Source organism: Schistocerca cancellata, chromosome 10 (assembly GCF_023864275.1).
Source record: "Schistocerca cancellata isolate TAMUIC-IGC-003103 chromosome 10, iqSchCanc2.1, whole genome shotgun sequence".
NCBI classification, from domain to species: domain Eukaryota; kingdom Metazoa; phylum Arthropoda; class Insecta; order Orthoptera; family Acrididae; genus Schistocerca; species Schistocerca cancellata.
This window is the reverse complement of record NC_064635.1, coordinates 197,522,191-197,536,209: the sequence shown is the minus strand read 5'-3', so window position 1 is coordinate 197,536,209 and position 14,019 is coordinate 197,522,191.

The following is a 14,019-nucleotide window of genomic DNA, read 5'->3' as shown; positions in this document are numbered from 1 at the left end:
CCGGAACAGAAGAGAATCGAAGCATTTGAGATGTGGCGCTATAGACGAATGTTGAAAATTAGGTGGACTGATAAGGTAAGGAATGAGGAGGTTCTACGCAGAATCGGAGAGGAGAGGAATATGTGGAAAACACTGATAAGCAGAAGGGACAGGATGATAGGACATCTGCTAAGACGAGGGAATGACTTCTATGGTACTAGAGGGAGCGGTAGAGTGCAAAAACTGTAGAGGAAGACAGAGATTGGAATACGTCAAGCAAATAATTGAGGACGTAGGTTGCAAGTGCTACTCTGAGATGAAGAGGATAGCACAGGAAAGGAATTCGTGGCGGGCCGCATCAAACCAGTCAGTAGGCTGACGACCAAAAAGAAAAAGCTTAAGGACCGATGACCTCTGCAGTTTGGTCCCATAAGTCCCACAAATTTCCGATTTCGGAACAGTTCAGAGATAGCACTAAATCCGCCCACAAGATGTAAACAGCCGTGCATGAGCAGCGCCTATTAGACGGAGGGGGTCCGACAGCCGATCAGTTCCAGTCTTTCCACCAGGTAGGAGGTACACGGCTAGTGTGGTCTATAGTTCAACAATGCCTAGACGGTTAATAACGCAGTTCGATCGCGTCCGCATTGTTACTTTGTGCCAGGAAGGCCTCTCAAATGGGTCAAATGGCTCTGAGCACTATGGGACTTAACATCTGAGGTCTTGAGTCCCCTAGAACTAAGAACTACTTAAACCTAACTAACCTAAGGACATCACACACATCCATGCCCAAGGCAGGATTCGAACCAGCGACCGTAGCGTTCGCGCGGTTCCAGACTGAAGCGCCTACAACCGCTTGGCCACACCGGCCGGCTCTCAACAAGGAAAGTGTCCAGGCGTCTCGGAGACAAAAGCGATGTTGTTCGGACATGTAGGTGATACAGAGAGACAGGAACTGTAGATGACATGCCTCGCTCAGACCGCTCAAGGGCTACTACTGCAGTATATGACCGCTACCTACGGATTATGTCTCGGAGGAACCCTGACAGTAGCACCACCATGTTTACTAATGCTTTTTGTGCAGCCACAGGACGTCGTGTAAAGACTCAAACTGCGCAATAGGCTGCATGATGCGCAACTTCACTCCCGACGTCCAAGGCGAGGTGCATTTCTACAACCACGAGACCATCCCTCACAGTACAGATGGGCCCAACAACATGCCGGTGCGCTCAGGATTGTCATCACGTTCTCTTCACCGATCAGTGCCGCATATGCCTTCAGCCAGGCAATCGTCGGAGACGTGTTCGGACGCAACCCGGCCAGGCTGAACGCCTTAAACACATTGGCCAGTGAGTGCAGCAAGGTGGAGGTTCCCTGCTGTTTTGGGGTGGCATTATGTGAGACCGACGTCATCCGCTGGTGGTTATGGAAGGCACCGTAACGGCTGTACGATAGGTGAATGCCATCCTCCGACCGATAGTGCAACCATATTGGCGAGACATTCGTCTTAATGTACGTCAATTTGCGCCCCCATCGTGAACTCTTTGTGAATGACTTCCTTCAGGAAACGACATCGCCCAACTATAGTGCCCAGCATGTTCTCCAGACATGAACCCTATCGAACATGCCTGAGATAGATTGATAAGGGCACTTTATGGACGACGTGTCCTACGAACAGCTCTGCGGGATCTACGCCGTATTGCCGTTTAGGAGTGGGTCAATCTGGACCGACAGTGCCTTGATGAACTTGTGGGTAGTATGCTGGGTAGGCCTGCATCAGTGCAAGAGGACGTGCTGCTGGGCAGTAGAGGTACCGGTGTGGACAGCCGTCTGGACCACTACTTCTGAACTCAATCTATCAATCTATCTCAGGCATGTTCGGTAGGGTTCAAATCTGGTGGTGGTACAACGTGCAATGAACAATAAGAAGGGCGGATGTTTATGTTGATCTCTATTCCCATTCTCTGTACAGGTTCCGGAACTCTCGGAAACGAGGTGACGCATAACATTTTTTTAAATGTGTGTGTCTATTGCTGTCTGCATTTGGTGACAGTATTCATCAACATGTCTTGCCGATGTCCAATTTTTCTACGTAGTCTCCATCACGTTCTATGGCCGTACGCCAATTTTGTGGAAGAGATTGTATTCCCTGCTGGTAAGAGATCTTGTTCTGTAGCCGTATCCATGTTTTCACTGCATGATTGACACTCTCGTCATCTTCAAAGTGTGTTCTCCGTCTATATCAAAATGCTACAACAATTCTGATGAAATGGCCTTTCTTTGAATCTTGTGGTCCGCTATGACCATTCGTGGAACTCATTGCGAGCACCTCTTTCAATATCCGAGAGTCTCGATCATTGCAGACAAACTTACAGTGCTGACCGACAATTGTAGAGCCAATTGCGAATTGTGACGCTCCGGTCGACAGGAATAACGGCGTCCGCACGATTCAGCATATCTGGAGCAGTGGCTGTGACAGGACGTCCCGACCGTGGCTGATCGTGGCGGAGGTTCGAGTCCGCCCTCGGGCATGGCTCTGTGTGTTTGTCCTTAGGATAATTTAGGTTAAGTAGTGTGTAAGTTTAGGGACTGATGACCTTAGCAGTTGAGTCCCATAAGATTTCACACACATTTGAACATTTGGGCACACTCGAGATGCACCAGGCCATTGGAGTCAAAAACGACAGGTAACAAATTTTTTTCAAATTGCTGCAGATCTGTATCCAATTTTTAGGTCCCAGGGGTGATGGATGCTTCGATTGCGATGACTGGACCTTGGTTTCTGGATCAAAGCCACAATTCCAGGCCTCATCACTAGTGATCACTGCGTTAAGAGATTTGGTATTGCTGTTCACAGTACACAGCATATCCTGAACGATACCGGAACGAAATTTCTTCTGCTCAGTTGTTCGAAACATAGGCACAAATTTTGCTGACATCCAATTGTTCCGTTGAAATGGAATTAATGGATCCAGTGCTAACTTTAGCCTCGTCTGCAACTCCTCTGATCGTGACCAGTGATCACTAATAATCTCGTTTGCGGATGTTGAGAGCCTACCTGAACGTGCTTCACTCTTCACCGACGCGCGGTCATCCTTCAAGCGGTTACACCGCTCTTTTATCTCTGTGGTACCCCAAACACTTTGTCGGATCTTGACGATTGTTTCTACTTCCAGACTGGCAAGCTTAAAACGAAATTTGAAGAACGAACGTTTTCCACTTTTCTGTTATTTTAACACATCCGCCCCCGGCAGCTGAGTCATCAGCGCGGCGGAATGTCAATCCTAAGGGCCCGGGTTCGATTCCCGGCTGGGTCGGAGATTTCTTCCGCTCAGGGAATGGATGTTGTGTTGTCCTAATCAGGCCGGCCGGTGTGGCTGTGCGGTTCTAGGCGCTTCAGTCTGGAACCGCGTGACCACTACGGTCGCAGGTTCGAATCCTGCCTCGGGCATGGATGTGTGTGATGTCCTTAGGTTAGTTAGGTTTAGTTAGTTCTAAGTTCTACGGGACAGATGACCACAGATGTTAAGTCCCATAGTGCTCAGAGCCATTGTCCTAATCATCATCATTTCATCCCCATCGACGCGCAAGTCGCCGAAGTGGCGTCAAATCGAAAGACTTGCACTCCGCGAACGGTCTACCCGACGGGAGGTCCTAGTCACAACTCATTTACATTTTACCACAACACAAAATCCTATGACTACCATTTATATATCTTCACTTGTCAACAGCTAGACATCGACAGGTTGTTCCCGCAGCCGCGAAAAAAACCGAGCACGAGCACTACATATACTTACAAACGTAGAGAGCACACGCACACCAATACCACTGCTCATTTCAACAATAGGAAATAAAAAAGTTACTTTTTGAACAGTCTTCGTAAAGTGGAGAGTGATGAAAGACAGATACCGACGTCAGCTGCATCAGGGCACTGAAATAATTCAGTCGCTACAAGAGAAAATTTGTGCTGGACCGCGATTCTAACGCGGATATCCCGTTACGCGAGCGGTCGCCTTGATCGCTTCGGCTGTCCGAGCACACTTCCTGCCCAACCCAAATTCCCAACTTGTCGCAACACAACTTCCACAACGCCCTCATGTCCGCCACTCTTAATTGCTCACAGAATTTAGCATGAGTCCCGCAAGGGACCGGAACTAGGGCGCTTCCACTCTCAGGACATCATGAAATGTCAGAAATGCGCATATATACATGTCCGAAAGAACAGACACACATATAACAGTAACAGTGCCTTGTACCTAGAAATACATTTCAGTCTTTCGCTCCAGCCAGTCGTGCAATGGAAGTTTAATTGCCTTCCTCTGACCGTAATGAGGAAGAATGGTGATGATGAAGACGAAACAACAACACCCAGTCATTTCGATTCCCCGCCGGGAATCGAACGCGGGACCCCGTGCTCCTGAAGCGAGAACGCTACCGCGAGGCCACGAGCTGCGAACAGTTTAATATTACGGGTGTTTATAAATTAGTTATACAAAAGGATCCTATGACTTTGATAAGGATAAATACCTTACAGAAATTTTGGTACGGCACTGAATGTAGTATAACTTCAAGTTTTATTCCCGCCTAACGCAGTACCGACGTTCCCGTAGGTGGTGTGTACGAATGAGTTATTCCATCATGGAGACATACAACGGTGCAGAGCGTGCGTAGTGCAGTTTACAGTTTCGTGAATGGAAATCCGCTTTACAGTTCAGAGACAATTCACAACCAAATATCGCAAGCAGTGTTCGGAGAAGAGGTGAGCATAAACCAGGTCACGTAATCGAAAATGTACGGGAGTCGCGTAAGGTAAACGTTTTTCATGCTGCAGGTTGTAACTAGATTTACGGTCCATTCTTTTTTGCCAAGTTAGCTGTAACTGGCATATTGCAACTGGACTGCTTGGATGTTGTGTAATGCCTCAGTTACAACAGGATATGGGAACAAAATTTAGTTTCCAGCAACCATCACATTATCATCGTGAAGCAGTCGCGTATCTCCGTAGAAATGCGCCGAATTGCATTGGATTCGGTGCAACAATGTGCAGGCCAGCACGGTCACCTGATTTAACCCCACAAGACTTCTTTGCATAGGGTGACATTATAGGCACAGTGATTTTTAAAATCATTGGGGGAAGTGGCAACAAAACGACTATTCACGTTGGTGTGTAGAATATTGAGTCTGGTGATATAGCATCTGACTTTCGGAAAAGCATCATCCACACAATTCCGAAGACAGCAAGAGCTGAAAAGTGCGAGAATTATCGCACAATCAGCTTAACAGCTCATGCATCGAAGCTGCTTACAAGAATAATATACAGAAGAATGGAAAAGAAAATTGAGAATGCGCTAGGTGACGATCAGTTTGGCTTTAGGAAAAGTAAAGGGACGAGAGAGGCAATTCTGACGTTACGGCTAATAATGGAAGCAAGGCTAAAGAACAATCACGACACTTTCATAGGATTTGACAACCTGGAAAAAGCGTTCGACAATATAAAATGGCGCAAGCTGTTCGAGATTCTGAAAAAAGTAGGGGCAAGCTATAGGGAGAGACGGGTCATATACAATATGTACAACAACCAAGAGGGAATAATAAGAGTGGACGATCAAGAACGAAGTGCTCGTATTAAGAAGGGTGTAAGACAAGGCTGTAGCCTTTCGCCCCTACTCTTCAATCTGTACATCGAGGAAGCAATGATGGAAATAAAAGAAAGGTTCGGGAGCGGAATTAAAATACAAGGTGAAAGTATATCAATGATACGATTCGCTGATGACATTGCTATCCTGAGTGAAAGTGAAGAAGAATTAAATGATCTGCTGAACGGAATGAACAGTCTAATGAGTACACAGTGCGGTTTGAGAGTAAATCGGAGAAAGACGAAGGTAATGAGAAGTAGTAGAAATGAGAACAGCGAGAAACTTAACATCAGGATTGATGGTCACGAAGTCAGTGAAGTTAAGGAATTCTGCTACCTAGGCAGTAAAATAACCAATGACGGACGGAGCAAGGAGAACATCAAAAGCAGACTCGCTATGGCAAAAAAGGCATTTCTGGCCAAGAGAAGTCTACTAATAACAAATACCGGCCTTAATTAGAGGAAGAAATTTCTGAGGATGTACATCTGGAGTACAGCATTGTATGGTAGTCAAAAATGGACTGTGGGAAAACCGGAACAGAAGAGAATCGAAGCATTTGAGATGTGGCGCTATAGACGAATGTTGAAAATTAGGTGGACTGATAAGGTAAGGAATGAGGAGGTTCTACGCAGAATCGGAGAGGAGAGGAATATGTGGAAAACACTGATAAGCAGAAGGGACAGGATGATAGGACATCTGCTAAGACATGAGGGAATGACTTCCATGGTACTAGAGGGAGCTGTAGAGGGCAAAAACTGTAGAGGAAGACAGAGATTGGAGTACGTCAAGCAAGTAATTAAGGACGTAGGTTGCAAGTGCTACTCGAGATGAAGAGGTTGGCAAAGGAAAGGAATTCGTGGCGGGCCGCATCAAACCAGTCAGTAGACTGATGACAAAAAAAAAAAAACAGCAGGTTGCAACATAGGATTCAGCTTCACTTTGTAGAGGCTTTACTAAGGAAGATACCGTGGTTATTGTGGGTGGGCTGGGCAACAGTGTTGACAGAGATCAGGGCTACAGCATAGAGTGTGACCTGGCAAAGATTGCATCAACATCGAGTCATACCGGTGTTGTGTTTGTGTCGGTTATGGAGCGCCACGACCGACCTCATTTGAGCTCTTCTGTCAGGAGATTTAATTTGGAGTTGGAACGGCTACTTGGATCTGGTGCAGGGTCACACATTGGTTTCGTTCCTGTTGATTCACTCTGTAGGTGGGACTATACTATTCAATGTTGATTCCCTGAAATAGTGTAATAGGAAGAAAGACCTTGTAGTATTACTCAGTTCTTTCAATTTGAGCTCCGTCATTGATTTTCCTACTCGGATAACAAAGAACCGAAGTACATTGATAGATAACTTTTTTATAGACAAAAATAAGTTTAAGGACATAAATGCTTATCCTGTTGAGAATTTTCGCAAGAAAATAGTTAAACATAATTCCAAGAAAACATATAAAAACCTTGGCTAACTAAAGGAATAAGAATATCTTGCAACCGTAAAAGAGAACTGTATCTAACAGCAAGAGGGAGTACTGACTCCGAAATTGTTCAATATTACAAAAACTATTGTGCGGTACTAAGAAAAGTTATTAAATAGTGCAGAAGCATGTGTATCATGTCTGAGATCAGTAACTCTGATAATAAAATTAAAGCAATTTGGAATATTATTGAAAGGGAAACAGGGCAACCAAGAGCACAGGAAGACTTTAGTGCCATAAAACTGAATGACAAGTGTACTAACAAACAATCAGAAATTGATAATATTTTCAATAATCATTTTTTAAATGTTGTGGAGAAAGTAGGGCCTAGATCTTCACTAGAAGAGGCAAGGCTACTGCGCAGTTTGAAACAACTGTAATTCCACCACCCTCTCCCTCTGAAATCAGTAAAATAATAGACTCACTGAAAAGTAAAAGCTCTTACGGAATTGATGGCATTTCCAGCAAGGTACTTAAAGCTTGTTCCCCACAGATAAGTAGGATTCTCATCCACGTACGTAATAGCTTTTTGGAGCAGGGTGTTTTCCCCAATAGACTGAAATATGCCATTGTAAAACCATTGCATAAAAAGGGGGATACGTCGGATGTCAACAACTACCGCCCAATCTTTCTGACAGCTCTATCAAAAATTTTTGAGAAAGTAATGTATTCAAGAGTAGCCTCCCATATTTGTAAAAATAAAGTACTAACAAAATGTCAGTTTGGTTTTCAGAAAGGCTTTTCAACATAAAATGCTATATACGCTTTCACTGATCAAATATTAAATGCTCTGAACAACCAGACATCACCCATTGGTGTTTTATGTGATCTCTCAAAGGCCTTTGATTGTGTAAATCACGGAATTCTTTTAGATAAGCTAAATCACTATGGTTTGAGTGGGGCAGTGCACAAATGGTTTAATTCATACCTAACTGGAAGAATGCAGAAAGTTGAAATACGAGGTTCATCTAATGTTAAAACAACAGCTGATTACTCAAACTGAGGGGCTATCAAGTACGGGGTCGCACAGAGCTCGGTCTTAGGTTCTTTACTGTTCTTGATATACATTAATGACTTACCATTACACATTGATGAAGATGCGAAGTTAGTTCTTTTTGCTGATGATACAAGTATAGTAATAACATCCAAAAACCAAGAACTAAGTGATGTAATTGTAAATGATGTTTTTCACAAAATTATTAAGTGGTTCTCAGCAAACGGACTCTCATTAAATTTTGATAAAACACAGTATATACAGTTCCGTACAGTAAATGGCACAACTCCAGTAATAAATATAGACTTTGAACAGAAGTCTGAAGCTAAGGTAGAATTTTCAAAATTTTTAGGTGTGTCCATTGATGAGAGGTTAAACTGGAAGCAACACATTGATGGTCTGCTGAAACGTCTGAGTTCAGCTACGTATGCTATTAGGGTTATTGCAAATTTTGTTGATAAGAATCTCAGTAAATTAGCTTACTAAGCCTACTTTCATTCACTCATTTCGTATGGCATCATATTCTGGGGTAATTCATCGTTGAGTAGAAAAGTATTCATTGCTCAAAAACGTGTAATCAGAATAATTGCTGGAGCCCACCCACGGTCATCCTGCAGACATCTATTTAAGGATCTAGGTACCCTCACAGTAACCTCACAGTATATATATTCACTTACGAAATTTGTTGTTAACAATCCAACCCAATTCCAAAGCAATAGCAGTGTGCATAGCTATAACACCAAGAGAAAGGATGATCTTCACTATGCAGGGTTAAATCTGACTTCGGCACATTAAGGGGTAAATTATGCTGCCACAAAAGTCTTTGGTCACCTACCAAACAGCATCAAAAGCCTGACAGATAGCCAACTAACATTTAAAAATAAATTAAAAGAATTTCTAGATGACAACTCCTTCTACTCATTGGCTAAATTTTTAGATATAAATTAAGGGGGGAGGGGGGGGGGAACCAACAACAACTTAAACATTAGTGTCATGCAATATTTTGTGTAATGTAGTATCTTGTACAGACATCTTTTATTAACCTGACACGTTCCACATCATTACGAAGTGTCGTATTCATAATCTATGGAACAAGTATTAATCTAATCTAATCTAATCTAATCTGACAACGGATAACGTAAGCGGTTGCCACCACTCATCAAGACTTGCTTCATAGGATTTGGCAAGAAAATACATTTACTGATGGGACATTTGTCGTGTTGTGAAAGGTAGTCAGAAGGAGCGTTTTTAATAATACTTGAAGATATGGTACATACAGTGCTGTATCAAACATTTATGTAAGTTATTTACCTTTGACATAGTTAAGGTTACTTTTCTGTAACTAATTTATGGACAAAATTTTAAACATGGCTGAAGCAGCAACTGTAAAATATCTTCACGGTAAATGATAACAGCCAAACAGTTGCAAGATAAAGATTTATTGAAATCCTTGGCCACGGTTTCGGTATATCTAAATATACCTTCATCAGAAGTAAAAATACACTAAAATCACATCCTACAGTGAAGGTGCATAAAACAATCGTGCGAAAGACGTCTCCAGTAGTTAAAATTAAAATATCACCTCCGTGTTCGCATCGACCGTGTCTTCATAAGCATGCTTCAGTGATGGAGGTGATATTTTAATTTTAACTACTGGCGACGCCTTTGGCACGATTGTTTTATGCACCTTCACTGCAGGATGTGATTTTAGTGTATTTTTATTTCTGATAAAGGTATATTTAGATATGTCCATTATAATTATCCGGGCTGTTATGCCGTGGTCGGTTGATGAATTCTGTGTCGATTCCCAACGTTTCGTCTCCGACTGCGGGAGACATCTTCAAGGGGGTCCGTAGCTGAATGGAAGGTCCAACACACCCACTGTCTCGCTACTGACTGCCGCTAAATTCCGTGTCCGCGCGCTCCCACGCCGCGGCGTGACGTCACGTGTTTTGAAAACGTCAGTGCAATTGGCCGCTGTCCGTCGCCGTCGATCGCCGTTGCCATCACCCAGTAGTGGGCGGGTGGTACACATCTTCTTTAACACCGGCATCCATATACCGTTTAATTTCACACCCTCCTCCTTACGGTTGAAATTATTAGGGTGTTTAGCGATTTCGATTGCCTCCCTGTAGAGCCTTTCGTAATATCCGCTTGTGGCCGATAGTACATGCGTCTCCTCGAAACGAATAATGTGGTTCCCTGGCTGGAAAGCATGCTCCGCAACAGCTGGTCGTTCCGTTTCTCCTCTTCTACAATTTCCCTTGTGCTCTTCCAAACGTTTAGAAACAGTTCTTTTTGTGGTACCCACATAAACATCACCACAGCTGTATGGGACCCTATACACTCCAGCTTTTTCCAGTGGTTTGCGAGCGTCCTTGGCAGGCTTAAGGTATTCCTGTATCTTCCTGATGGGCTCCTCCCTATTCTTTCCGTTACATTTTTAACAAACGGCAGGAAAACCTTAGATTTTGCAGTAGCCTGTACGTCAGTATGATTTCTGCGTGGGTGCCTCAACACAAGTTTTATTTCGGCGGACGAATATCCGTTCTTCATAGTGCATTGTGGAGAAGTTCCATCTCAGCGTCGATCAACTGAGGTTCACAAACATTTCTAGCTCTGTCCGCTAACGTCTTGATAACACCCCGCTTCTGTTGTGGGTGGTGGTTCCATTCCCGGTGCAAATAACGGTCCGTGTGCGTGGGTTTGCGGTATACTGAGTGGCCCAAACTACCATTTTCGTTTCTAGAAACAAGCACATCGAGGAAATGTAACTTGTCGTCGACCTCCTCCTCCATTGTAAACTGAATTCTCGAGTTTATACTGTTCAGATGGTCGTGGAACCGGCTTAGTTCCTCCCTACCATGTCTCCACAGCACAAACGTGTCATCCACGTATCGGAACCATACATTTGGTTTTTTGCTGGCACTACCTAAGGCCTGTTCTTCGAATTTCTCCATAAAGAAATTTGCAATTACGTGACTTAGGGGGCTTCTCATCGCCACGCCATCCGTTTGCTCATAAAACTGTTCATTCCACTTGAAGTATGTGGTCGTCAAACAACACTTAAACAGCTCTAAAATATCGGCAGGAAAAATTCGACCCAGCTGTTCCAATACATCATTAAGTGGAACCATGGTAAACAGCGATACCACATCGAAGCTGACCAATATGTCCTCCGGCTGGACCACTATGCCATTCAATCTGCTGATGAAATGTGTCGAATTCTTTATATAAGAGTCCGAACGGCCCACATGTGGTTTTAACAGCGTAGTCAAAACCTCGGCTAACGAGTAGGTGGGCGAACCAATGGCACTTAGTATCGGTCTTAACGGAACATTTTCTTTATGAATTTTGGGCAATCCATAAAGCCTCGGTGGTAGTGCAACCGAATTGCAGAGACCTTTCTGTACACTCTCTTCAATGGAGGACTTTTTTATTAACCGCGACACAGTTCTGAGAAACCCGTTAGTGAGGTCCTTATTCAGCTTCCTATATGCTTGCGGATCCAGAAGATCAGTAATTTTACTCCGATAGTCGGCCACATCCATAACCACCGTTGCGCTTCCTTTGTCAGCTGGGAGAACGAAAATACTATCGTCGTCATTCAGGAGTTTTAAAGCTCTTCTCTCACCCACAGTTATATTACTTTTCGGCGGTTTTGCATTGGCTAATATTCTCACTCTTTCTATACGGATTTCTTCAGCTGTTACAGAATCCACACTGCGAATTCCTGCTTCTACACTGGCTATAATTTCTTCCGGGGGCACAAAACGCGGACTAACAGCAAAATTTCCTCCCTTGGAATGCACAGATGTCTCATCGTCAGATAACGAACGTTTGGACAAATTGAAATGTCTAAATGCCGAACAGTCTGATTAGGTAGCAAATTATCAAACTTCTTCTTCTGTCTACTAAACGTTGTCAACATACGCTTCCCCATGGTATCATGCAGTAGTCTATCAATTTTATCCCAGTCACCGCTGCAAAGTTTATTACTGATCGTAATATGGAGAGACATTAACTTACAGTTTGTGCTTGCCAAGTCCCGTCGGGATGCGCTCTCGTAGTAAGGCCTCCTCAGTCCGTTTGAAAATGCGTTGTGCCTTTCCCCAACAGAACAGTCGCTTTATCTTCAGAAACTTCGGTATAACCCCGACGGCTCTGCAACGAGACAGGAATGTGAGGGAACACAAAAGCTGCACTCTCTTCTTCTGGAGTCCTTCCAGGCGTCGCACTTCTCTTGACATCTCCTCCCCGTAGAGGCGTCTGATACTAAAATGTAGACTTTCACGGCCGGAAATATCATGTCCATTATAATTATCCGGGCTCTTATGCCGTGGTCGGTTGATGAACGTTGGGAACGACACAGAATTCATCAACCGACCACGGCGTAACATCCCGGATAATTATAATGGACATGATATTTCCGGCCGTGAAAGTCTACATTTTAGTATATTTAGATACACCGAAACTGTGGCCAAGGATTTCAATAAACCTTTATCCTGCAACTGTTTGGCTGTTATCATTTACCGTGAAGAATTTATGGACACGCTATTTTCTAATTCTATTTTTAAATGATTGCATTCACTTTTTATGTGCTGCAGTCTGCTATCTGCTATCGACAGGGGATGTCAAACTGATTCCATATTTTTAGATTTCCAGAAGGCTTTTGACAGCGTTCCTGACAAGCGACTTCTAGTCAGACTGCGTACTCACGGAGTATTGTCTCGGTTGTGCGAGTGGATCCATGGGTTCGTATCAGTAATATCACAGTGCGTAATAAATTACCGAAAACCACCGAGGAAAACAGGAATACTTTATGACGTTCCCCAATGAAGCGTCACGTGTCCTATGCCGTTCCTAATCTACATAAGCAATTTAGGAGACAGAGCAGCCCTCTTAGACTGTTTGCAGGCAGTCTTGTAAAGTCATCAGATAATCAAAAACAATTACAAAATGATTAAGACAAGATAGCTGTATAGTGCGACAAGTCGTAATTGACTTTAAAGAAAAAGGTGTAAAGTCATCCAGACGGGTAGTGTAAGAAATCCGCTGAATTTCGGTTACACAATAAATCACAGAAATCTATAGGTTGTGAGTTCTCCTAAATACCAGGGCCTACAATTTCGAGCAAATTAAATTGAAACGATCACATAGATAACTCGTACCAAAGACTGCGTGTACTACAAAGACTATCTACACTACGCTTATCAGTCTTCTGCTAGAGTATTTTGAGCTGTATTGGATACTTAGCAGACGGGATTAACGCCCCAAGACATCAAATAATTTCAGAGAAGGGCAGCTCGTTTTGTTTTATGGCGAAATAGGGGAAAAAAGTGTTATGGATGTGATATGCGAATTGGGAGTGGCAATCACTAAAACAAAGGCCTTTTTCGTTACGGCCAAATCTTTTCACAAAATTTCAGTCACCAACTTTCTCCATCAGTTTTACGTAAGAATAAGAATTGAAGTTCAAGATCGAATGGATCAGATTAAAAAATTATAAGACAGAGATGTAGTCTTTCGCCCCATACTCTTTAATCTATACGTGTAAGAAGCAATGACGGAAATAAAAGAAAGATTCAAGAGGGGTATTAAAATTAAAATGGAGATATGTGTAAATTTTGTAAGGCGTCCGCATTTTTCGGACCTTACACGAGCTTCATAATTACGATACAGAATAAAATCCCCCTAAAATAACTCTATATTGTTAATAGGAAGCAACTGTAATAATATCATGTACCGAATAACAAAACAATATCTACCTTCATAACGACAGGGGCATGCGTAAATAAGATAAAGTGAATGCATTAACAAAAGAAGGCTCAGCTGCAGTGCAGAAAGAAATAAGGCAAGAACAATATAATACCTTTTAAATACACTCCTGGAAATGGAAAAAAGAACACATTGACACCGGTGTGTCAGACCC